A 26,074-nucleotide genomic window follows, 5' to 3' on the forward strand; every position below is an offset into this window, starting at 1 on the left:
AGAATCTGAAAAGAAAATGAGATGGTGTAGCCACTTCATCTGGTGCAGCCATTATTGATGATAACCCTAGCTTAGCTGTAATGAGTAAGCGTAACCAATTAGTTTGTAGAAGAGATAGTCGAGTTTTATTGCTCCTCTTTGACTTATATCTATGACATGTTTGCTTGTGTGAAGAGGTATTCAATAAAGTGAACATCAAATAATATGGAGTGACAATTATGACAAGATCGAGAAAGTGAGATGAGTAAGGCAAAAATTTTAATGTAAATTTGAAAGAAAACATTTGAATAGTTTATGAACATGACTAATTCAGTGTAAACATTATTCGATAGTTGTCTTATCAATCTAATTTTTGTGACACAATTCAAAATTTTATTCATTAAAAATATTATGTGAGTAAATTATAATTCTCTTGAATAAAATTTGCAAAGAAAATGAGATGGCATAGCCACTTCATTTGGTGCAGCCATTGTTGATCCCTAGCTTGGCTGTACTGAGTGAGCGTAACTGATCAAATCTCGTTATCCATCTTATATGCATTCCTATCGACTTCTACATTTGAATCTCGAAACTCTACTTTCTTATGTGTGGATTTCTCCATATTCATCATCTAATGTGACCGCCTTGTAAGATACTACGACGACCAGGTCTGGGCTAAAATGCATACAATGATTGGGGCTTCTACGGATCAGGCCGAAAAGATATGGGTTGTCTCTATGTTCGTGTACCCTTTTCTTTATTTTATTGTATTTGAATTTGTCCGAACTTTGTCTAGGTAGTTGAGAATTACCTTCAATTCGGACACGCGGAGATTCCTCGGTTTTCAGCTTACGCTCGGCGTTCGCCCTTCCTATTCTTCACGTCCTTTCAAGGATGAGAACAGCGAAACACCCTTTCCTAGAGCGTTGCTGCTTGAAGACAATTGAGAGTCATTCATTGAACCCACAAAAAACCCTAGAAAGTCTCGGACATCAATCACTTCAATAAATGAGCCGTGTTCGCTGGCCTTGTCTCCATGGGTTTTGCCGTCAAAGCCTTGACTAATGGTTCAACGTAATTCGTGTTCGGACTAACAGGGATTTGCAATTTTACATCGCTTTATGCAGACTCCAAGCTTGTACGACATGAGAATCACGAAGCTTCAGTTGCGGACAGCTAGTAAGGAGGGGCTCTAGCCGCATATAAAGACCGACCAATTACAAATGCTTCCGTATCCCAGCAATGTCTCAGATATCCCACAAATTAAGATGGATATATGCAGCAAAAGAAAGAGACGTTTAAGGAGGAGGGAGAATATTCAACATGCATCTCGTGAACGCTTGCGTCACATTTGACAGCATACGATGTCGTAGTCGAATAAGGAGAGTTTCAGGGCATCAACATCGATCAATCCACGAAGAGCACTGTACTGTGTTGCAAGAAACAGCTTGGATTCACACAGCCAGCACCATTACCACTAATCCGATCCAAAGGTACGGTTTCGGAATTTCCATGTGCAAAGTGAACATCCGCACTTCCTAGAACATGCATCTGACTAGTTGGGCAATGCGTACCCAACCAATAAATGGAATATCATGCCTCGCCCTGCTTGCACTCTGTCACGCCCCAATCCTCGGGTACGCACCGATCTCTCACCTTGGTCGATTAATAGCGACGTCCCAGGACGCATCGCTAACCCTTTCTTTTTAATACGTATGCAGAAGCAGATAAAAATCCTCAGACAATAAAACAATGGGATAGGAAAGTAGGACTCCAAATTTTCACACTTTAAAAGCAACCACACTTATACACATTGCAAATCATAGTGCAAATATATACAAGGCGAATTGTTAAATCTGGTTTTAAACCACCGGTTCATAAAACAAAGTCTGCAGAAAGAAATCAACTTCCATCAAAAGAGAATTGTCCTATGACTAACTAGTCCAATAGGATCGTCAATTTTTTAGGCTTCACCTTCTACATTCGGGCCTCCGGTCCTTCACCACAGCCATCTAAGGACCTGAAAATTATTATTCAATAACCAGTGAGACTACGTCTCAGCGAGTTCTACTCCCTAAGACCCGATTAGGAAGCCAATACACTCTAGAGACTGCCTAAACACAACACGAATCAGAGGACTTACCTTGGCTTCAATTCCTTCTTGCAAGTCAGTATATATCAGATATATAGGAACCACATCAATTCACAGCACCAGATCAAATCATTGATCAATCGACCTAGTCGATTACATGTCAACATGACCATTCTCCGATCATCTCAACCAATACTATCTATGAGTCTGACCATAGTCTAGGACTGCTCACTCTACACCAATAATAGATAGTATAGCTCGCTAAAAGCTGCCTCAATTACTAAGATAATATACTATATATATATATATATATATATATATATATATATATATATATATATATATATATATGCTCGCCGAGAGCTACCTCAATTTTTGATCTAGTATATTATATATGCTCGCCAAAAGTTGCTAGATTCATTAATCTGCTATTTTATATATATATGCTCACCAGAAGCTGCTAGCCATACTTTTATAGTATGCTGATAAATGTATATATACTCGCTAGAAGTTGCCAGCCATACTTTTATAGTGTGCTGATAAATGTATATATGCTCGCTAGAAGCTACCAACCATACTTTCCTAGTATGCTGATAAATGTATATATGCTCACCAGAAGCTGCCAGATCCATTGATCCGCTAATCTAATATGCTCGCCAGAAGCTGCCAGCCATACTTTCATAGTATGCTAATAAATGATCATTTAATCAATTCACCATTTTTATCATTCCTGATAAAAATACCCGTTCGTTGGTACACGGTTAGCCTTAACCAAAATATAAGATTTTCACTTTTGAACCTCCCACTTTTTTCAGTAGTCCCAAAAATAGATTTTTGGCGCGGTAGATCGACGCCCGGTAATTTTTCACTTAATTACCAAATTTAATTAAATTTCTGAAATCAATACCCACAACCACTAAATTCACTCAATTTGCACAATCAGCACTCAATTAAATAAACATAGAGTATCACTGAAATCAGCACGAAATTCCGATCGTCGACTATCCCAGCCTAATTTCTGGAAATTAATTAATTAATTAAATAATTACGGAAAATAATAAATAAATGCAATAAATCCAATTTAGGCCTGTAATGACTAATTGGAAGCCGAGACGAGCCCAAAAAATTACCGAGACTCGTTCAATAAATATTATGACCTATTTCCTTGCTAACTACACTAACCAAAAGCCTAACATGCATCATTAAGACACTAATTTAATTACTCTAATCTAATATATTCACCTAATTGCGCTTAATTAAAATCTAATCAACCCCTAAGCATCAATAGCATACTAATAAGGGATTAGTGAGTAAAACTCACTTGTTTAACGAGCTGGTCGGATCAAACCAACAGGAATGTCTCGGGGGACGTTTCTTCTCAAAGCAGGCCTAGGTTTCAAGGCCCGGAACACCTCCAAAACGGGCCCGACACCTTGCTGGAAACCCACTGCTTTCCCCGTCTGATTTGAGCTGCAAACAAGGGAAATGAAGCTAGTTTAGCGAGGGAATGAAGACGGTGGATTGGTGGATGGCTTGGAGAGGTAACCGACGGCCGAAAGGCGAAGAAACGGGTTAATCGGAGCTCCGGCGAGTGGGTGGTCGGCAATCGGTAGCTCCCGGGGTCTTGGGGATCTTGTAGGTTGATGGAACAGCCAAAGGAAGGGTCGGAATGGGAGAAAAACGAAGAAAATCGCGAAACAGTGCAGGCGGGCAGGGGACCGACGGACCGGTGACTGGCGGCTTGAGACGGCCGTACAGGACGGCCGGCAGCTTCGTTCGGGGCGAGGTCAGGCTTAATGGAACGGTCTGGATGTCCTCTTCACAACGATGGGTGTCTCGTTTACTGATTTATCCGGGAAGTTGACTTTTTACTCGGATCTTTGGCAAAAGGTCAGCTGGAGCAGAAACCAGTAGAAGTGAAAACAAAGGAGGAAAACGGTCCAGCAGTGGTGTGGCTGCTGGTGGGGTTCAGGACGGCCATTTCGCGGATAATGTCCGAACAAGGTGAGAGGAGGGAGATGGAGAGGGTTTTGGATGGTAATGAGGGAGAGAGAGAAGGAAGAGATGAGGTTGGAGAGAAAAGATCTAGGGGACAAGGGCTCCACTTGCCTCAACTTTCCATCCCATGGTCTCCTTGACCATTTCCAGCCAAGTATGGCTTCCTTGACTGTCCATGAGCCACCAAGGCCCGCTTCTAGAAGTCCGAAGCGGTCAAAAGGTCGCGGGTGGTGGGGGCACACGAATTTGGTTCGGTTTTCCTCAATTGGACCTTGATTCAACACCAACCGGGCTCAATAAAATTAACTGACATCTTACCGATCCATTTGGCATTTTTTCTCACCCATACAATCCACTTACTTCTCAATTTTGCGATCAAAATGATCATCGGCATTTTCTGAACAAAAACGGTCATATGCTGACTTTTTCCCAAAAAGTCTCAGGTTTTAGAAAAATCTTTTGAGACTGAGTCGACGCTCATAGAATTTATTGTGACATGACATAATCTTCAATTTCTAAAATCGGACTTAAATTAGTGGTTAATTTCACTTAGGCGCATTTTTAGCGTGACCTAGGCTACCGGGTAATTTTCAGATATTTTTAGTGCAAATGACCCGTGATCAATTTTCTTTTAGCCACAATGAACCCACTCGACACATTGGCGACTCTCGGTGGTCGTGAAAATCTCAAGGTTTCAATTACAGGCATAGGGTACCCAAAATGACAGAAAATTGGTCTAGTGTCGTTCGACAATAATTTTGCCATCAGGTGGAATCACCCACACTTTGATCACACATCTTAGTCGAATCGACCTATCTCTGATCTCTGATCGATTTTGACAATGCCGTAATGACCCTTACAGACTAGCACGGTCGAGCAATCGACTTTTGGTCGAATTCTCAAGTTCATTGCATTAAAATCTCTTAATGATTTTCTCAGATAGTCAAGTTATCTCACGAGTGATCGGCTCCGAGAATATCACTATAGATGCGTCGATGAAAGGCCCGATTTATTCAATTGAAAACAGTATTGGAAATTCGGGATGTCACACACTCCACCGCCCTTCCACCCTATCTTAACTAGTTACTTTGAATTTCATTTCCATTACGAAGATGGCACTAAGTGGATTGCCCCGTAACAAACAACAGCCATCAAATTACAAAACTTCATCACTGAAAACAAACCCAATCAATCTAAAGATGAATGTGAGTTGTGTGTGCGTGCGTGAGAGAGAGAGAGAGAGAGAAGTCTTTTGTCAATTTCTAATTTGACAAACATTGTCCAAAAATCACATGACACTGGCTATTGGCAAAGAAACTGACAATTGAGAAGGGCTAAGAGAAAGGTGTGGTCCATTTGACTAATAATATGGGTGTCTGAAATAGTTATCGGAATTAGTTGACTGCTAATTTGCATTATGCGGTTCAATTTAATTCAGTAACTGTGAGGTTAATTGTTAATCTCCTGAATCCCAAGTGAATCTGTCACTTGTGGATCTACGATTCTCTACGTATATATCAATTCAAGTTGATTCTTTTTTCTTTTTTTTTTGGGTAGGTTTACCTATAATCTAATGTAAATCTTGTCGCGTTTTAGTCTGCCGGCTATATTTTGATGGTAACAAAATAATTGAATATACGCTTTGTACTTTACAATAAAAAGACTAAATAAAATGACAGAAATTTGTAATTTACATTTGAGTGTAATCCTTATGTTAATTAGAGAGAGACTTTATGGTCAAGATAAAGAGATAAATCGACATGAAAATGCACGCGTAAAGAATATCAATGATCATGATAAAAGGATGTACAATCCACTAAAAAATGCAACGGAATTCTGAACATCATGCAGCTATCTTGATGGCCCTGGAAGAGTCGCATTGACAGGGGATTGACAAGTTTGACGGGTAATCTGCATTTTGGGAGCAGATCATAGATCAAAGATTTGAAAGCAGTCTCCACAAAAGTTACCGTCCACTAAAGATAGAATGACAGTAACTAGTAAGCTACCACATCATATGAGCAATTAACAAAATGAACCCAAGCACATGGCTACAACATGAATGTAAAAGGACAAATTTACCTACAAAATGATCTTTCCCCAGAAATGCTTCAGTTATGAGTACGCGCAATAGTATCAGCAGTTACATATCCGAAAGGAGGGAAAAAAGGGCAAAGCAAAAGTGTCGGTTGGGGCTACGACATCACCGATGTGCTGTTGCTTTAGGTAAGCAATCTCCTGCCCAGTCATGACGATGTTCATTTGTATTACTCATACATTGTATTTGTTGACATTTAAAGGCGTAATAACATGGTCAACCAACCAATAAAGTGTTCTCGCTTTCACGATTCATTGCATTTGTTGCCATTCTACGTCCGAAATTGCAATGACCAAAGACATTTGATTGGTTACATGGTATTATTGTTACCCGTAACAAAAAAAATTCTGGGCTTCATTCCACGAAAAGCAAGAAAAAGTGAAATCAACTGGATGAGAGCATCACAAATCAGAAAATTATGTTGAACAGATGTAATCAAAAGGAAAAGCTACCACAGAACGAAAGCCAAACTATTAACACCGTCGCCAAAAACAGGACAAATCTCTTCAACATCCTATCACAAAAAGAAATTGTGCTGAAAGGTAGCAAAACTAAGAGCAATCTCGCTCTATGGGGTCAAATGTCAATAAGACTAATAGAATCTTGATTGTTATTCACATGAGTGTTGACACCTAATTTTTAGTCTTTTTACTTAGGATTTAATTGCGTAGAAAATTAGAATTTTTTTTTTTGGTAAGGTAGAAAATTAGGAGTTAGTCATTAAAAAAAAAAGAAGTATCGCAAAATTTTTTTTTCATTAAAAGGTATAGAGAAATTGCATTGCATATTAACATTAGGAATATTTGCATCACTAATGGTAATTTTTAATTTTTCCAAAAAAAGAAAAAAAAAGGAAAAAGAAAGATCGGATGGGGAGGAGTGAGGGGTTGGGCTTGCCCGCTATTGACACTTGATTTTTAGTCGACGCGTCGAAAAAAGTTAAAAATCGAGATTTGGGTTTTTGATTGAGACTAAGCCCATTTCTTGGCAAAAAAATATCGTTTCTCATTTCTTTCTTTTGCATTGCCCTTTTTAAGAAATTTCAAAATCATTTTAAAGAAAAATTCGAAAAGTCAAACAATTGACTTTTGAGTTGACTTTTTAGTCAACTGTTTGATCAAAAGTCAACATCGGGTCAAAAATTGACTTTTTACGCAAAAAGATGCCATTTAGCTTTAATTTCACTTTTGTCAAACCAATTTCTCAAAAACTCAAAGATTTTACCAAAAAAATCAACATTTTAGGAAAAGTCAACTAAATGGTTGACTTTTGGTCATACCTTTGACAAAAAAATTTTGAAAAAGAAATAAAAAATGTACAAATACATTTATTTTAATGGAAATTTGACTTTTGTGTTAAAAATTTTATGAAAATTGATGAAGAGCCTTGTTTTCCGAATTTTTCGGTTTTGGGTCTTAAATTAATCAAAAATCATATTACTTTTGATATAGTTGTAATTAGGTATAGTTCATTCTTCAACATTTGGTTTAGAAACTATTTGAAATCCTCTCATGCATTCAATTTGGTGATATATAGAGTCAAAATGCAAATTGCCGTTTTGAGCCCTAATTAGGGGACCAAAATTGATCATTCATAACTTGTAAACAGACGATTATTTCTCACTCATCTCCTTAAGATAAGTCCAAATTCGAAATTGATTTTGAGAAATTCACACTAGTACTTATCAATTTAAAGAAGTTTATTCTTCCGAGCATAAGAAAGTCAAGCAATTAAGCAATTAAAGGTAAGAGCTACCACTGCCTCCTACAAAGAGTGTGACCTTTTTTCCAATATTGATATGTATATTCCATTAAAAAAAAACCTTTTTATTTTTAATTAATTCTTTATAATTCCCCAGCTGATCATTCTTTGATTTAAAGAATCATCCCATCTCAATTGAAAACATAAATACCTTTTTAGGAAAAAATCAAGCTCTGCTTCCATGTTGCTCTTATATTGTTTTTTCTTTCTTCATTTTTTCATGTCAGAGCTTGCATAATCTTCTCCAATATCTTTTTCTTGGTTTGAGAGAAGTGATCCAAGATTTACTTGATTTTGTGCATCTGATTCAAGATCATGTCGAATTGCAGATTCTTTAATTTCGACAAAAGACCCACACCCAAGTTCCATAGCCTTAGGTTATCCGATCTTATCCATTGTTCAAATTTTTTTTTTTGAATAGGATAGTATTAAAGATCTCATCGAAAACTTACGGTAGCTTGCTAAACAAAGGCTAAGAGAAAAAAGAAAAGGGGTATTACTGGCATAAAATCCATGATTGGATTCAAAAAAGTGTAGAACTCAGGCAATTTGGCTAAGAAAAACTACTTGAATAATTGGTGGAATGAAGATAGGTACGGATCAAACTAAAGATATTAAGTATAACAAAGATTTTTTTTTTCTTGGACTAGGAGATAATTGTATTTTGACTAAGTTATTGTTATTGATAATTGATATTCCTCCAAAAAGATATCAAAACGGATCACTAATCCAACACCAAAATAATATTTGGAGGAATCTTTGGAGGACTCTTCTGATCAAACAAAAAATATGAAATTGTTAGCAAAGTTGTTTCTTTTCTTCTTTTCTAAAAATCCAAAGAATTCTACTTACTTTATACATTATACATTACATAGGCCATCGATTCATCATTGGCTAAATAAAAAAAAAAAGAGTGTGACCCTTTTTCCAACAAAGGTTTCAAATAATTTCATCGACATGAGTGTTCTCTATCGAAGAAAAAATTTCAATTATTTGTTTTGAAACCCTTATGTATTAAATTAACATAGTAGTAAAAAGAATACCATGCTACATTTAAACTTCAAACGATTTAGCTTTAACCATGTTAATGGTCCCACATTATTGGTTAATCGAGAATCAAAGTGCATTTACCAATGAATCACGAAATGTTATGGTTCTTAAATATTATTTATTAATTTATTCAGAAGTAATTCACGGGATCATGCATCTTTTACTTTTTACTAGTTATAATGAAAAAAGGTGGAGCTGATTTAGTCTAGCCAATTCTTGAAATAAACAACTCGCACACACTCCCTTTCCAAAAAGGATCAATACACCAAGGACTACACTTAGATTTATTGGATTTGTTGCTAAAATATCGGTATTAAATCCAAACTCTGGCCGATGGCCGGTGACCCAAGGAAATGAAAGAATCGGTTACATTTTTCATACAATCTCCTCTTATAGATGAAATTAAAAAAAAAAATGAATAGAGTTTGTTGACAAATTGCCAAAAAATATAAATTTGTATCAAATTCGAACTAGTAACTAATCCCAACATGGAAGTATTGAAAAAACTCATATAAGCAAAAAATCTCAAATATCCTTGATCATGAGACATATAATTGTCACTATAAAAAAGAACCAAAATTCCAACAGTAGTAATTAATATTAACATAATAGAAGTAAGTGGATCTATTAAGTGACCGAACTCGAAAGAAAAATCATTATTAATGGTCCAAGACCATACATATTGATAGATAAAACTTCTATTTATTTGCTGAATAGATAGATAGACCGAAAGTATCATAACTACACTTAACAAGAAAATACCAGGAAAAGCCCACATACGGCAAAGATTTTTTGTTGCCGTTGGAAAAAGTAGAAGTTCCACTCCTATTAACATAGGAACTGGAAGTGGAATGAAGGGGATAATCCATGAATATATATATATATATATATATTTTTTTTTTGGTAAAGGTAAGAAAATAATCCATGAATATTGATATGTATATTCCATAAAAAAACCTTTTTATTTTTAATTAATTCTTTATAATTCACCAGCTCATCATTCTTTGATTTAAAGAATCATCCCATCTCAATTGAAAACATAAATACCTTTTTAGGAAAAATCAAGCTCGCTTCCATGTTGCTCTTATATTTTTTTTTCTTTCTTCGTTTTTTCATGTCAGAGCTTGCATAATCTTCTCCAATATCTTTTTCTTGGTTTGAGAGAAGTGATCCAAGATTTGCTTGATTTTGTGCATTTGATTCAAGATTATTTCGAATTGCGAATTCTTTAATTTCGACAAAAGACCCACACCCAAGTTCCATAGCATTGGCTTATCCGATCTTATCCATTGTTCCAATTTCTTTTTTCCGAATAAATCATGTCTAGGATAGTGAGTATTGATACTAGGTATCAAAAAGCAAAAAAAGAAAGTAATAATGAAATAGTGGATTCCATCGTTTCTATGGTTATGTCTTAAATGGTGAGGTCCTCTATATATACCGGAGTCCCTTACTTCATTTAATCAATGCTATTAGCAAGTTGTACAGTTTACATTCTTCGACTCTACCCATGAATTATCTAGTAATAGGTCTTTCATAATGAGATCTACCTACACAGTAATGGTATTTAATTATAAAGATTGGATGGGGTAGCTGACCCTCTTAGTTCGTTTTTGCAAGAGTATATGCATAAGATTTCGGATGATTCAGTAAAGGAAATATTATTCCATTACTTGAATTCGGAGTTGTTAGTTACTTCGTTTGGATGAATCTTAGTGATGGAATAAATTAAGTCATAATTCATTGGATGAATGTATCATTAACTTTTTTTTTTGTGAGGAACTTATCATGAATCCAATGATTTCTGCCGCTTCCGTTATTGCTGCTGGGTTAGCTGTTGGGCTTGCTTTTATTTGACCTAGAGTTGGTTAAGGTACTGTTGTGGGCCAAGCTATAGAAGGTATTGCAAGACAACCCAAGGCGGAGGGAAAAATACGAGGTACTTTATTGCTTAGTCTGGCTTTTATGGAAGCGTTAACAATTTAAAGAGGCATCATCTCGTTTCGATGATTTACTTCACGGGCGAGGTCTCTCGTTCAAGTTCAGGATGGCCCACTTATGCCAAGGAAAAGAAAATTCGATTATTTTTACAAATTTGATATTGGAAATTTGCAAATCTAGAAATTCATTTCGGACAATTGAACCTTCTCAAACTGTTTCTTCTTAAGAACACATGATTTTGCACTTATCGACAAATATAACCTCTTTCATTATTTTAAGTGGTTATTCTATTCTGGGTAATGAAGAACTTGCTATTCTTAACTCTTAGGTTCAACATCTCTTATGTCAATGGACACCAAATGGATATTGAATGAATGGAATTGTGAGATGGATGGAATATAATGAAATAAAGCCACTTTGAGGTTCCCTATGAAATGAGGCATGTAACGAAGCCACTACGAAGAAGTTTTGGGAGTTACGGAGGAAACTTCGAGCTCATATTGGTTATGAGTTGAGAACGGTAATTGAACTCTATGAGATCGAATCTTTTGTTGTTCCTTAGTAGCTCAGTGGTAGAGCGGTCAGCTGTTAATTGACTGGTCGTAGGTTAAATGAATCAAATCTCCCCAAGTATGATTCAATTTCTTCCTTGGCCCACCAAAGCTCTTGTAAGAAGAGGAAGCCATTGTCCATCACTTCGCCAACCTGTTCGAAGATAGTTTGGTTGGCATCGCTGGTGAAGATGAAAAGCCTGTAGATCCCGTTGTGTAAGGGATGTTTCTAGTTTCTGCATTTCATTTTAGTTGTATTTCATTCATTTCTCTTTTGCAAGGGAATTCCATTTTTTTACACTTGTAATAATCTAGATCACAAACTCTATGATCCAAGGTGATATACGTTGTAATGCAGTTTTTGCATATCAATAAAATTCACATTTTGTTAATAGATGTGTGAGGTATGCCAAAACAAACCTATGATAATGCTTTGAGGCTTGGGTCTCCGTACGATCTATAGTTTCAAAATGTTTTGATGGAACACGGATGTTTGAAGACATGAGGGTGAGTTCCTAATAATTTTTTTGAAAATCGAAATTCGAAAACAAGTTTTTCATGGCATTTGCATGCATTACATTCATTTATATTTATATACTAACCATTTTTTATTGCATCTCAGGCATGACATTTCACATCATGATAGTCATTTGCATGGCTCGGATTCGCATTGCAGAGACTTTGCGAACTCGATTATTCCGACTGAGAGAATGAGGATGACCCTCGAGTTATTGAAAGGGAATGGCTCAGACATGAAGAGTCCAAACCTCCTACCATTGAGCAACCAATCACAGTGAACTTTGGAGATTCAGATAACCCCAAAGAAACCGAGATTGGGGCAAGTTTCTCTCAAACGGATGCTGATAAATTAATTGGACTTTTGAAGGAATGCCAAGATATTATTGCTTGGTCGTATACTGACATGCGGGGTTTAAATCCCAAGATAATGGAACACGCATTACTACTCGATACTAATATTCCGTCCAAGAAGCAAAAGCTCAGAAGGACAAAACCTAAGTTGTCTAAAAAGATCGAAGAAGAAGTCATGAAGCTCCTAAACATTGGTTTTATTGAAGTCACCCATTATACTGATTGGATTGCTAATATAGTCTCGGTTATGAAGAAGGATGGATGGGTCTGAGTCTGCGTTGATTACCGTGACTTGAATAAGGTAGGCCTTAAGGATGATTTTCCTTTGCTACACATTGATGTCTTAGTTGACAATACTGCTAGTTTCAAACTATTCTCCTTCAAGGGTGGATTTTCTGGTTATAACTAAATCTAGATGAAAGAGGAAGACAAGATTAAAACATCTTACATCACACTATGTGGAATATTTTGCTACAAAGTTATGTCTTTTGACTTGAAGAACGCAAGGGAAACATGTTAAAGAGCCAAGGTGGCACTATTCCATGACATGATGCATAAGAAGATTGGAGTCTATGTCGATGACATGGTTGCAAAACCAAGACAAGGTGAAGACCATGTTGAAGTCTTAAGAAAATTATTTAATCGATTGAGGAAGTTTAAGCTGAGGCTTAACCCCGCAAAATGCATATTTAGGGCAAAGTTTGGGAAGTTTCTTGGATTTATGGTTAGTAACAAGGGTATTGAGATTTATCCTTCCAAAGTAAATGCCATATGCGAGCTAAAACCTCTTTCTACTGTTAAGGAAATTCGAAACCTATTGGGAAGATTGAATTATGTTGCGAGATTCATCTCCTAATTGTCAAAAACTGCTAAGCCATTCTTTAAGTTGTTAAAGAAGAACACAAAGGTCAACTGGGATGAAGAATGTCAGAAATCCTTTGAAGAGCTTAAGCAATATATTTCGCAATCTCCTGTACTAGTACCGTTTGTCCAAGGCGTGCCTGTAGTCTTGTATCTCACCATTCATGAAGAGTTTTTAGGAGTCATATTGGCACAAAAAGGACCAAATGATAGAATAGAACGTGCCATGTACTACCTCAATAAGAAGTTTACTACATTCGAGATCCGATATCCCGAAGTGGAGAAAACCTGTGTAGCATTGATTTGGGTCTTACATCGACTGAGGTAATATACTTTTCACCGCCATATCCTACTAGTGACTGAGAATGACCTGATTAAATATCTTTTGAAGAAGCCTGCATTGGTTGGAAGGCTCGCTAAATGGAATTCAAAGCATGGCATAAAAGTCCATCAAATGGCGAGTCATAGCTAATATGTTAGTTGAAAATCTTGAAAAGTCTTATTACTGGGATGAAGTTGATGAAATGATTTATCTGATCTCGCATGATAAATGAACCATGTATTTTGATGGTGCTGTTAACTTTTCTGGTTTCGGCACTAGGGCAATTTTAATATCCCCAAAAGGTCAACATTACCTAGTAGCTGCAAAGTTGGTATTCCCTTGTACCAACAATATTTCTGAATATGAAGCTTGTATCTTTGGTTTGTAGTTGGCCATTGATATGAAAGTTAGAAAGCTTCAAGTTTATGGTGATTCTACACTCATCATCCTTCAGACAGGAGGCGAATGACATACCCGAGACGTAAAGTTAATTCCTTACCATGAATATCTCAAAGACCTAGTCAAGGAATTTGATGAAATATATTTTGATTATCTACCAAGATCATAAAATCAATTTGTTGATGCCCTAGCAATCTTTTCATCAATGTTGCAGGTAATCGATGATTTGAACATTGATCATTTGCAAATTGACATCTTGAAGAAGCTTGTTTATTGCCTGATGATTAAAGAAAAATCTGATAGTCAGCCCTGGTATTATGACATCATGAATTACCTTCGAGAAGATAAATTTCCCCAAGGAAGTCAAACCAATGATCGAAAATACCTGATAAAGTTAGCATTTAAATTCTTCTTTAGTGGAGGAACCCTTTATAAAAGGTCTTTCAATTTAGTTTTACTGAAGTGTGTGGACGCACAAGAAGCCAAACTACTGATGAAAGAGATACATGAAGGAGAGTGCGGCCCTCATATGAATGGCCATCTCCTAGCATGAAAAATCATCAGGCTTGGTTACTATTGGTTGACCATGGAAGCCGATTGTATTCAACATGTGAGGCACTATCACCAATGCCAAGTCTATGGAGACAAAAATGCTCCTCCTAATGAATTGCATCAAATGTCCGAGTCCTGGCCTTCCTCGATGTGGGGCATCGACATCATCAGACCAATTAATCCTAAAGCATCGAATGGATATTGTTTTATCTTAATGGCTATTGATTACTTCACCAAATGGATTGAAGTCAATTCTTATGCCCACGCATTGTAAAAAGCCTTGTAAGGTTCATCAATCATGATATCATTGCTCAATATGGAGTACCTAAAGTGATCATTACAAACAATGGATCAAACTTGAACAACAAAATACTAGATGAATTACTTAGAGAATTCCACATTTGCCACTTAAATTCTTCTCTTTACCGCCCACAAATGAATTGAACTGTGGAAGCGACAAATAAGAAGATTAAGAAAATTTTAGCCAAAATGGCTGAAAATTATTGTGATTGGCATGATCGATTGCTATATGCTTTGCTTGATTATAGCTTCAATTCACACTTCAATTGGGGCAACATCATTCTCATTATTCTATAGGATGGTGGCTGTGCTACCCATGGGATTGTAAATCCTTTCACTGAAAGTACTTTCTCAAGTCAAGCTCTCTGAAGTTGAATAGGTTCAACAAAGGTTTGAACAACTCAATATGATTGATGAAAAGAGGGCAAAAGCCCTATACCATAGACAAAGCTATCAGAAGAGAGTAGCCAAATCATTCAATCGTAAGGTCAAGCCAAGACATTTTGAGATCAACGATCTTGTCTTGAGAAAGGTTCTACCTATCATTCTAGATCCTTGTAGGAAGTTTACTCCGAACTACAGAGGACCATATGTAACGAAAGTGCTACCTGGTGAAGTATTGATTCTTGTAGAAATGGATGGTCAAGAATTGCCAAGGCCTGTAAATGCTGATGCAACTTTAAGATATTTGCATCATGCATTTCATGCATACACATTGCATCCACATGTTCATTTTGCAGGGTCTCTGAAGAAGATTCTATTTATCCACAGGAAATTGATCTCAGGAATGGAAAATCTCCAAAAAGTGACCATCTTCTTAAAAGCTTAGAAGTAGCCCTATCCCTTAGAATGCCAAAAGAGTTAGTCGAAACTCTAGAAGTGAACCCCTGTGCTGAGCAAAACCTATTTTGTTCATAAATTTTATTCAACATTGTTTCCAAAAGTCACCTTAGTAGGGTCAAAGGAACATATTCTTTCAAAATTTTTTTGATACATTCTCATTCCCTAAGGAGTGGAATTTAGCCAAAATGTGTTTTGAAAAACCCAAAAAGGATTGTTAAATATGCCAAGTGATAGTGCCTAAAATGATGAGAGGTAACTTTTTGACAAACATGTCCTTATACACTATTTGAGAGAATTGAGTGAGAAGAACCATGTCTTGGGGCATAGGATTCATTCATAGTAAATACATGGTTTGAGATGATAAATGCATTTTCTTGTTAATCCCAAACACTATTGATATCTCTTGCATGCCACTTTGAGCCAAATATGGAGCATTTCCAAAATAACCAAGTTAAGAACAACCCCACATTGGGGCAAGATAGGGGATCTTGGTTGAACATTATGGAGCATAAGATTGAGAAAGATTTTATTGCTTTCACTTGCATCAATCTTTTTGTATTAGCTTCAAGTGATTTCTTATCAAAGCTTGAGGCATTCCGAAGTGACGAAGAGCATTCCGTTCACTACCCTAAATACAATTATTCTTTTCTTAGCCAATTTGAGTCCTATACAATTCTTTCATAACTCCAATTGATGATTACCTCCCCACATTGGGATAAGGCATGTGATTTACTAACAAAATTGAGAATGTTGGTTATGTTTGTAAATACCACTCGAGAGTCCTAGATGCTCAAAAGAGAGCGAAAACTAGGGGGTATAAAAAAGCAGTATGCCTAGTAAAAATAAGATCAATGCCCATGAAAAAAGCAAAGAAAAACATAAATGCAAAGAAAAGAAAAAATCAATAGTCATGCAAAAGACCATTTAAAAAACAAAAGAAAAGCTTTGCAAAATATGTATTGCAAGTAATGTCATTAGAAAAGAGAGCAAAGCTCTCATGTCTCAAGACAAATAGTCAAAAGGACTCTCGAGATAAGTTAAATTTCAAGAGTAAGATTTCTGAAAAGTTGTGTGATGCTAATGATGTCAAGATAATCACTCACTTTAAACCCCTTGATAGTTGAAGATTTTTCAAGCCTTTTTAAGCCTCATCTGAACCAACATTACAATCCTTGTCCGAAGTCTCTTATGATTGGGATGGTTCAAGTTGAAATAAGAATCTCACACGGGAGCTACTGCTAGAAGGAGTGTAAGCAATCCTATCTTATTTTATCTACGAGGTTCTTGACTTGGAAACCTGATGAGGATATTGTTTGAATATTTGCTTCTTGACCTCAAAGTGCATACGGTCCTTTTAAAAGACCTTTTGATCAATGAATTGTATTCACTGTAAATGTTTTTGAAAGCCTTAGACATAGGTTGAGTGAGATCTCTCTAGTGAGATTTAAGTAGTTTTCCCACATTAATGGTTGGGAATAAAAACCCTTTTAAGAGCTAGTGTGAAAGATCCTTTTGATTGGGCTATTCCACTTGGCATATTTGACTTAACCCTTAGGTGGTTAATCAAATTTCATTTTGTTAAAATCGTCTCCAAAGGGATTTGACAATTGGTATCGTTTATCAAGATATGCTTGCAAGATTGGCTCTCGAGCAATCTCGAAACCCCATGTTTCCAATCTTTAGTAATCCTAAATCATACCCTTGTTTCCGGTTTAAAATCAAGTTTTTGGTAATCCTAAATTGTCACGCCATGAACCTCAAGCACGCACGGATCCCTCGGTGGTCGATAAAATTGCGACGTTCCCAGGACACGTCGCCGACCCATTCATTTTAAATGCACATGCAGAAGCGAAACGAACAATCCCTAGACAACAACCAACATGGGATAGAAAAGTAGGACAATCAAATAACAAAAGCCAACTTTGTAAACACATCGAGTTCATATACACAAAGGGTCTAAAACCAAAAAGGATCTACTGAGCTAACCCTACCCTGGACCCTCTTACTTAGGATCCAGGTTCACTACGACATCGTCAGGGATATCGATGTCAAGTGGGTCAGCTACCTCCTCACCCTCAACGGCGGGTCTGTCGAAACCATCCTTAGGACCTTCCTGCTCCCTGTTAGGCCTATGACGAAACCATGCCTTGAATCGATGAGGTACCAACTGGGGTAGGCCCTCATCGACCAAGATCGTGGTCACGATGAGCTCATGGATCCAGGGACTCCCGGGGATAGGGAAGACGGTACTCTGTTCGCTATACCCTTGCGGCTGCCCAAAACGAATCGGATGAGCTTCCATCTAGGGACCTATAAAAAGTTAAACCACGACGGGGTGAGATAATGTCTCAATGAGTTCACGCCTTAAACCTCAATTAAGAAGGTAATACACCTAGAGGCAGCCTAACCACACAACCAATGAGACTTACCTCACCTCAGTTCCTTCCTGCACGTCAGTACAGTTCATATAACAGATATATGCAATAATGGTACTCAACAGTTGGAACGCCTCGACTTATATCTCAAACAATCACGGGGATCCCGATTATAAAGCCAAATCGTTATGACATGTCCCATTCCGTGCCATATGATTTTGTCCCATAATCAGGCACAATTATCTCACTCAATCATGCGTTCCAATTGATTACGACCCCACGGGCATGGCCTACTCCATGTTTGGTGGTCTTCCGACATAGTCGAGCATCATCTCGCCCCATCAAGCATAGCAACGTCTACCTTGAGACGGCATTCCCGAAGGAACATTAGCCCAGCCTCTACTGCAACCAGCATCCGTTGACAAGGGGCATTCCCGAAGGAGCATCGTCCACCTGACCTTCATCGAGTGACGGGTTCTCATAACCATCACACATACACCCAATCCCGGCCAAGGACATCGTGCATTGCACTCAAATGTCTCAATTAAAATAATGTGCTTGGCCTATTTTCTTTGTATTAAAAACACTCAGTAAAATAATCGTGTGTGGGTACATGGTCAGATTGAACCATAAAAAGTGATATCATTCCTTTTAAAAATCCCACGATTTTATATAGTACCTAAAAATATTTTTGGCGTAAAAAACCAACACCTGGTATTTTCTAATAAAATACCAAAAATCCACAATTTCGAAATAATAAATCAAAAATCACAATCATCACTCAATTGCACAATCTAACCATCAATTGCACAAACTAATTACAACACGACAATTAGCACAAAATTCTGATGACTGGCTATCCCGGTATAATTTACGGAAATAATTAAATAATTAAATAAAATACAAAAATAATTAAATAAATGCCTAATTAAGCTAAATACACTAATCTAACCACCTAATTGGACCTAACTAAATAATGAACTAAGCTAAATAAATCATACAATCTAATTAAGCCCTAACTAAACTAATCTAACCACCTAATTAGCCCAATTAACTAACTAAACCACTAATTACTATAATCTAACCATCTAATCCAATCTTAGTCTAAATTAAACATCCCTTAAGCATAATTAACCCCATAAGCAAGGTTTATCAAGTAAACTCACCAGATTTGAGAGCCGATGAGTCCACGGTGACGGTAACACGGAGGCGAGCGAGACTCGAGCCTAGAGTGACGCCAAAAAAGGTCTGAAATGGGCCCGAAAAAGCTCACAAAGCCTCAACCCGAAGCTGAAACTTCGATTCTGATTTGGGTTGAATCAAAGAGAGGCGAGGGGCTGGAACGGCCAGACTAGTGCGGGAACGGGCAAGGCGAGAGGGCGGAGCTATTGGCGGCTCGGGCGGCGACGGCAACTTCCAGGCGGAGTTGCGACGGAATGGCGCGCGAGCGACAGGCGGGGGACGGGTGCGACGGCTCGAGCGGTTCGATGGCAGCTCAAGCGGTGTGAGGCGGTCTCGAGCGGGTTGGCTTGGCTTGCAGGGGGTGCTGGTTGGTTTCTTTGGTCCTTTCGCTTGTGTTGCAACAACAGTGGAGGCTAAGGGAGGCAAAAAGAAAGAAGAAGAAGAAGTTCTGCTGGTTAAAGAGGAACAAAGGCCTCCCAAGTCAACACACATATCTCTAACACTCAAGTGGCTGCCCCCACTAGCTTTAGCCTCATCCACAACCCATTTTCCATCACCAATCTTTTCTAAGAAGCCAAGGATGATGCTGAAATGTTGCAGCCCTTTATGGCCTACGAATTTTGTGTGCTCCTCTTCAATTTCACTTCAATTTCACTCCAATTCAATTCAATTCAATAGCCAAAATGCCATGGAGGAAGTCCATACTCAATTCTACAATTTTCCTCGCTAATTGATCCATCTTGAACGCCAAAAATTCACACAAAAACGGCCCTCTAAGTTTCCCGGTACAAAATCGCCCAAATTTGAATTTTCACCAAAAATCCGGACTTGACGAAAATTCTTTGAAGGACAAGTCGACGTTCCTAAAATAAATCGCGACACGACAGAATTTTCAATTTCTAAAATCAGGTTCAATTTCGTGGTTAATTTTAACCGGACGCGATTTCAGCTTTACCTAACTTACCGAGTAGCTTTTAGGAATTTTTAGCGTATTTGACCTATGGTCAATTATTTCTTATTCACTTTATGCATCTTCGACTCATAAGCGACCCTCGGTTGTTGTGAAAATCTCGAGATTTCAAATACAAGCATAAGGTATAGAAACGACAGAAAAATCGATTTAGTGCCGTTTGACGTGGATTTTGCAATTAGGTGGAATCGCCCACACTTTAATCACATGCCTCTATCGAATCGACCTATCTCCAATCTCTAGTCGATTTTAACGGTGTTGTATTGACCCTTGCAGATTAGCACGATCAAGCAATCGATTTCTGGTTGAATTCTCAAGTCTGTCGCGTTTAGATTCCTTAACGACTTTGCTAGATAGATTAGTTATCTCGTGAGTGATCAGCTCAGAGAAAAAGACTATAGGTGCATCGATGAAAAGCCCATTTCATTTCCTCGAAAACAGGGTTGAAAATCAGGATGTCACATAAACTATACCTTTGTTTTTGGTTTTTGGTAATCCTAAACTATACATTTGTTTTTGGTAATCTTAAATCATACTTCTTGTTTTTGGTTCCTGGTCAACCTTAAATCTCGTTCCTTGGGTTCCTAATCAACCTTAAATCTCGTCCCTTAGGTTCTTGGTCAATCTTAAACCATGTCTTTAGGTTTTAGGTTATCCTAATAAACCTTGTCTTTAGGTTCTAGGTTATTATTAAACCTTATCTTTTAGGTTCTAAGTTATCCTTAAACCTTATTTTTAGGCACTAGGTTATCCTTAAACTTTATCTTTTAGGTTCCAGGTTATCCTTAAAACTTGTCTTTTAGGTTCTAGGTTATTCTTAAACTTTGTCTTTAGGTTCTAGGTTATTCTCATAACCTTGTCTATAGGTTTTAGGTGATTCTTAAACCCTGTTGTTAGGTTAATGGTCATCCTTAACCATTCCCTTTTTTTTCCTTAATGAATTTATTTCCTTCATTCCGTTTCATGAGAGAGATGGAGAGAAGAATCTCTGAGATGAGTCTAAATACCTCAGGAAGCAAAGGTAAGTATATAGGTATGTCCCTAACCAAATGTTATTTTCTTTGTTATTTTTCATTTCTCAAAATGGAGTTGATAAAAAATTGCGAGTATCAATTTCGTCTTTGAGCAGAACCTCTTCGAACTCTGACTCAAAGAAGGGCAGCTGTTGACACCTAATTTTTAGCCAACGTGTTAAAAAAGGTTAAAAATCTAGATTTTAGTTGATCGCGAATGAGCCCGTTTCTCAACCAAAAAATGTCGTTGTTCATTTCTTTCTTTTGCATTGTCATTTTTAAGCAATTTCAAAATCATTTTTAAGAAAAACCCGAAAAGTCAAACGGTTGACTTTGAGGTTCGGGTCAAAAATTGACTTTGCCATTTAGTTTTAATTTTACTTTTGTCAAACCAATTTCTCAAAAACTCATAGATTTGACAAAAAAAAAAAAATTAACCCTTTTGAAAAAGTCAACTAAATGGTTGACTTTTGGTCAAATATTTGACAAAAAAAATTGAAAAAATCTAAATATGTACAAATACATTTCTTTTAATATCAATTTGAATTTTTTGTCGAAAATTTTACAAAAATCAATTAAGAACCTTATTTTTTTGAATTTTTTGGTTTCAGGTCTTAAATAGATCAAAAATCAAATTACTTTTGATATAGTCATAATTAGGTGTAGTTCTTTCTTCAACATTTGGTTTAAGGACTATTTGAAATCCGCTCGTGCATTCAATTTCGTGAATGGACAATTGTTTATAATTTGTGAACGGATGATTGTTTCTCACCCATTTCCTTAAAATAAGTCCAAATTCGAAATCGATTTTGAGAAATTCACACTAGAACTTATCAATTTGAAGAATTTTATTTCTCGAGCATAAAAAGTCTAGTAACTAAGTTTCAATCAACAAAATTTGAATTGACCCATTCCTGATTGTGATTTAATTTCATAATTCTAGGTCCAATTTTGATATTAGGCATAGATACATTTTTGACATAAGCTCGAGCGCTTCAATTCAAGGTCAATTTGAATGCGATAAGTGATCTTATACATGGGTAGTTCATTCGATAGAGCAATTATGACATTAATTGAATTCAATTTTAGTTAATTTGCAATTTTACCTTTTGAATTGCAAATTTGATCATTTTAGCCCTTTAGGCTCAATTCAAAGCACTCATAATTTTGACCTATTGCCTTTCACGATAATCATTTAATCATGTCAATAAAAGATCTCTAGATCACATTCACAAGGTTTGATCAGTTTAATTGAATATTAATTGGCAATTTCTTCTTAAAAAAGATAAATTTCTTTTTCAATTAAGGACCAAATTACATAAATTTTGGACCCACAGGGGTCCCAATTGGGAAAAATAGTTAGAACTGGGCCAAATCGATTAAGAATTGGTCAAAATTGGTCAAACTGGAGCAAACCAGTCTGATCGGTTTGATCGGCCATCAGCGGGGATGGCCGGTTCAGCTCCTTTCTTGCCAGTTCTTGACCTCTGACGACCGGTTCCAAGATCCTTTCGATGTTAATTTCACTTTTGCACCTTTACTTTCTTAAATTTACAGATTAATCCTCGAATTTCATCAAATTGCAATTTAACCTGTAATTGGATATTTTAATGAAATTCTCAATTTTGGCTCGGGTTTTCGCAAATCAAACCCATTGGATAGATTACCCAACACCTCGAGATCATGATCCAACCTTTGAAATCAAATTTTAATCATTGGAACAAAATTTTGACTGTCGGATTGAACTGATGGACGAATTGGATAGTTTGGGGGTAGTATATAAGCTCATTTTCTCTCCATTTTTGAGAGGGGCTCATTTGGCACAAAATCTACTCTCTCTCCTTAGACCATTCTATCTCTTTCCCTCTGTTTTTCCCGCCCATTTCTTTCTCCTCCTCCTCCTCCTCTCTCTCTCTCTCTCTCTCTCTCTCTCTCTCTCTCTCTCTCCCTATTTACTCGCCGATTCACTTGAATCTACTGGATTGGCCTCATATCGGTGGATCGCAAGCTACTGCTAGCCCCCGTGGTGACCTACATCTCCTCCTCATCTTAATCAGAGTTGCAATGAGGATGGATGGTGCTCAGCTCCCTTTGATCCGCTCTCCTCAGCCATATGGTTCCGACCGATTCATCCTTCGAGATTGGCATCTAGCGGTCATCTCCGAGGTCTCTGGCCTATTTTGATTTGTCCTTAGGTTTGTGCTCGACATCTAGGTGATCGAAGGTCCGTTGATTGGTAATCGGCCTTTGGCATGCATGTCCAACTCAGATCGGTTAATTGGTGAATCGATCTGACGGCTAGCGTTGTTTCCACTACTGTCGGATGTTATCTTATCCAATTCCCAACGAGGTCTTCAACCAGGTTGTTATTGGAGTCTTGTCCCTTGGTCGCCGGATGGCTTCGGTTACCTTTATTCTCATCGGTGATTGAAGACCAGTCTATTTTGGATCTCGATGCAACCCCTAGACATTCCACACTGATCTACTCACAATCTTTGATTAGCTTAATTCGATCGATTGCGATCAAAATCGACATAAACGCATAAAAGGTAATAATCTCGATCTCGAACCCCATGAAGTGAGACCGGATTAACCGATCGGGGCTAGGGTTCAATTTTAGGTTAGTATACTATGTTAGAGGTTGGATTAATGGATTTGGATGATAATTTGCTATAATTGATTATTTTTAAATGATGAACTTGAATGATTGATTTAATTTGGTCTTAAATATGCATTTTTGCATCCTTGAATTGACCTATTGTTTTGGTTGATACGAGGTTCAAAATGAACTTATTTGGGTTCAAGTCTTTCAAGATTTTGATAATACACATAAAAAACTTCAAATCGATAGGTTGCATGCCCCCAATCGAGTACTGTTTGACCTTCGAAAAACACCTTTAAAGATGAGCAATTCTGCAGTAGTTTAGGTTAGTTTTCAATTTTGTTCCTATTCTGCCTTCTGTCTTTTATATTTTTGTGCTACTTTTTGTGTTGATTTTTGAAGGAATATTCCATCATGAAAGTTGTTTGTTATAGTGTGGTATATGTTATGTATTTTTTTTTTTTTTGGAATATTTGGACATGATTAGCTAGGTCAAAATCACTCAAATCTAAACTTAGGTCGGTCCGCTCTATGTTCATTAATGATTTTTTCATTTTTGTATTGATCTCTATATTAATTTTTGGAGAAACTTTTCTTCATGAAAGTTGCTTGTAATTGTGTGGAGAATGTTTTATAATTTTTTCAAAATTTTTGAATATGTTTAACTAGGTTGAAATCGCCTAGATCCAAACATAGGACATTTTGCTCAACACTATTCCAAATTGTGGTTTAGTGAAATTGAATCCATAAGTGAGTTTGTTTGGTCTTAAATCCTTATAAAAGATGAAATGCATGCTATATGTATTCAATCGAAGCATGATTTGCAAAGTATTAATGTTGTTTAGTGTGTCAATTGCATTAGTTAATGTGAAAAGATGTTGCAGCAATATATAGCTTGGATATGTACCTCTGTTTTGCTATTTTTTCTATGACTCATGTTATTACATTTAAGTTTTGAACTCTTAACAAGAAATGTTCCCAATTACATGTTCCGTATGTGAGACTTTTCATAGGATTTTTGCATATTTTGAGATGGCTGAAATCATGCCTGTTCTGCGGAAGTAATGCTGAAATGAAACATTACCGTGTATACACCTTGCCATATTTATTTAAGTCATCTAGAGACCAAATTTTGCTAGATACCTTTAAATTCGATATTTACACTTGACCTCCTCTCTCGAGGTGTGTCGCCCATGCGAGTACGGGTCGCGACACTCCGCTTGTGACATCCTAGGTTTTTGATTCTGCTTTCTATTTAATAAATCGGGCATTTCATCAATGCGTCTATAGTGCTATTCTCAGAGCTGGTTACTCTTGAGATAACTAAACTATCTAGGGAAGTCATTAAAGATTTTAAGGCAAATAGACTTAAGGATTCGACCATGAATCGGCTGCTCGACCGTACTCATCTACCGAGATCATTACGGCATAGTTAAAAAGAGATTAGAGATCAAAGATAAGTCGGTTTGACTGAGATGCATGGTTAAACATGGGTGATCCCACTAAATTGCAAAATTCTCATCGATCGGCACTAGATTGATTTTTCTATCGTTTTGGTACCTTGTGTCCGTATTTGAAATCTCGAAATTTTCACGACAACCAAGAGTCGCCAATGGGTCGAAGGGGTTCATTGTGGCTCGAAGAAAATCGACCATGGGTCATTTGCACTAAAAAGTTTTGAAAGCTACCCGGTAGCCTAGGTCACGCTAAAAACGCGCCGTAGTGAAATTAATCGTGAATTTGAATCCGATTTCAGAAATTGAAAGTTCTGTCATGTCACAAGTCCTTTTAGGAATGTTGAATTAGTTTCCCAAGATTTTTCTATAAAACGAAACTTTTTGGGAAAAAGTCATCTTAGGGCCTTTTTTGTACATAAAAGGTCAATGACCGCTTTTAATCGCGCATTTGGGATGCAAGTGGGGTCAATTGATAAGGAAAAATACTAATTGGATCAATGAGGTGTTGATTGATTTTATAGAGGCCAGATTGTGTTGAATTAAGAGGGAATTGGTGTTCAATTGAGAGAGAAATCCATGAAATTCTTAGCTCCCCCTTGCCTAGGACTTTTGGACCATTTCAAAGGTTGTGAAGTGAGCCTTGGTGGCTAATTATGGTCCATGGAAGCTAGCTATGACTAAGGATTGGTCAAGGGGACCATTGGAGAGAAAATAAGGCTTGGTGGCCCCCCTTTGTCTCCTTATCCCTTCCTCTCTCCCTCAAGCTAGCCAGCCACATCCATTTCCCCTCATCCTTGCCATTTTCGAACACCACAGTAGCTGAAGAAGAGCCACCGAAGCCAGCCCTTGCCGCCGGAC

General features: G+C 37.2%; 1 long non-coding RNA gene across 1 annotated transcript; it reads right to left on the bottom strand.

The window, feature by feature from the left end:
- Positions 1-1,766: 1,766 nt before the first annotated feature.
- Positions 1,767-4,094, bottom strand: LOC120288079. Its single transcript, XR_005546322.1, has 3 exons — positions 3,622-4,094; positions 3,393-3,541; positions 1,767-1,999 (listed from the first exon to the last, which is right to left on the bottom strand). It is a non-coding gene; the product is annotated as an uncharacterized LOC120288079 (long non-coding RNA).
- Positions 4,095-26,074: the final 21,980 nt, after the last annotated feature.

Source organism: Eucalyptus grandis, chromosome 9 (assembly GCF_016545825.1).
Source record: "Eucalyptus grandis isolate ANBG69807.140 chromosome 9, ASM1654582v1, whole genome shotgun sequence".
In the NCBI taxonomy this organism is placed as follows: domain Eukaryota; kingdom Viridiplantae; phylum Streptophyta; class Magnoliopsida; order Myrtales; family Myrtaceae; genus Eucalyptus; species Eucalyptus grandis.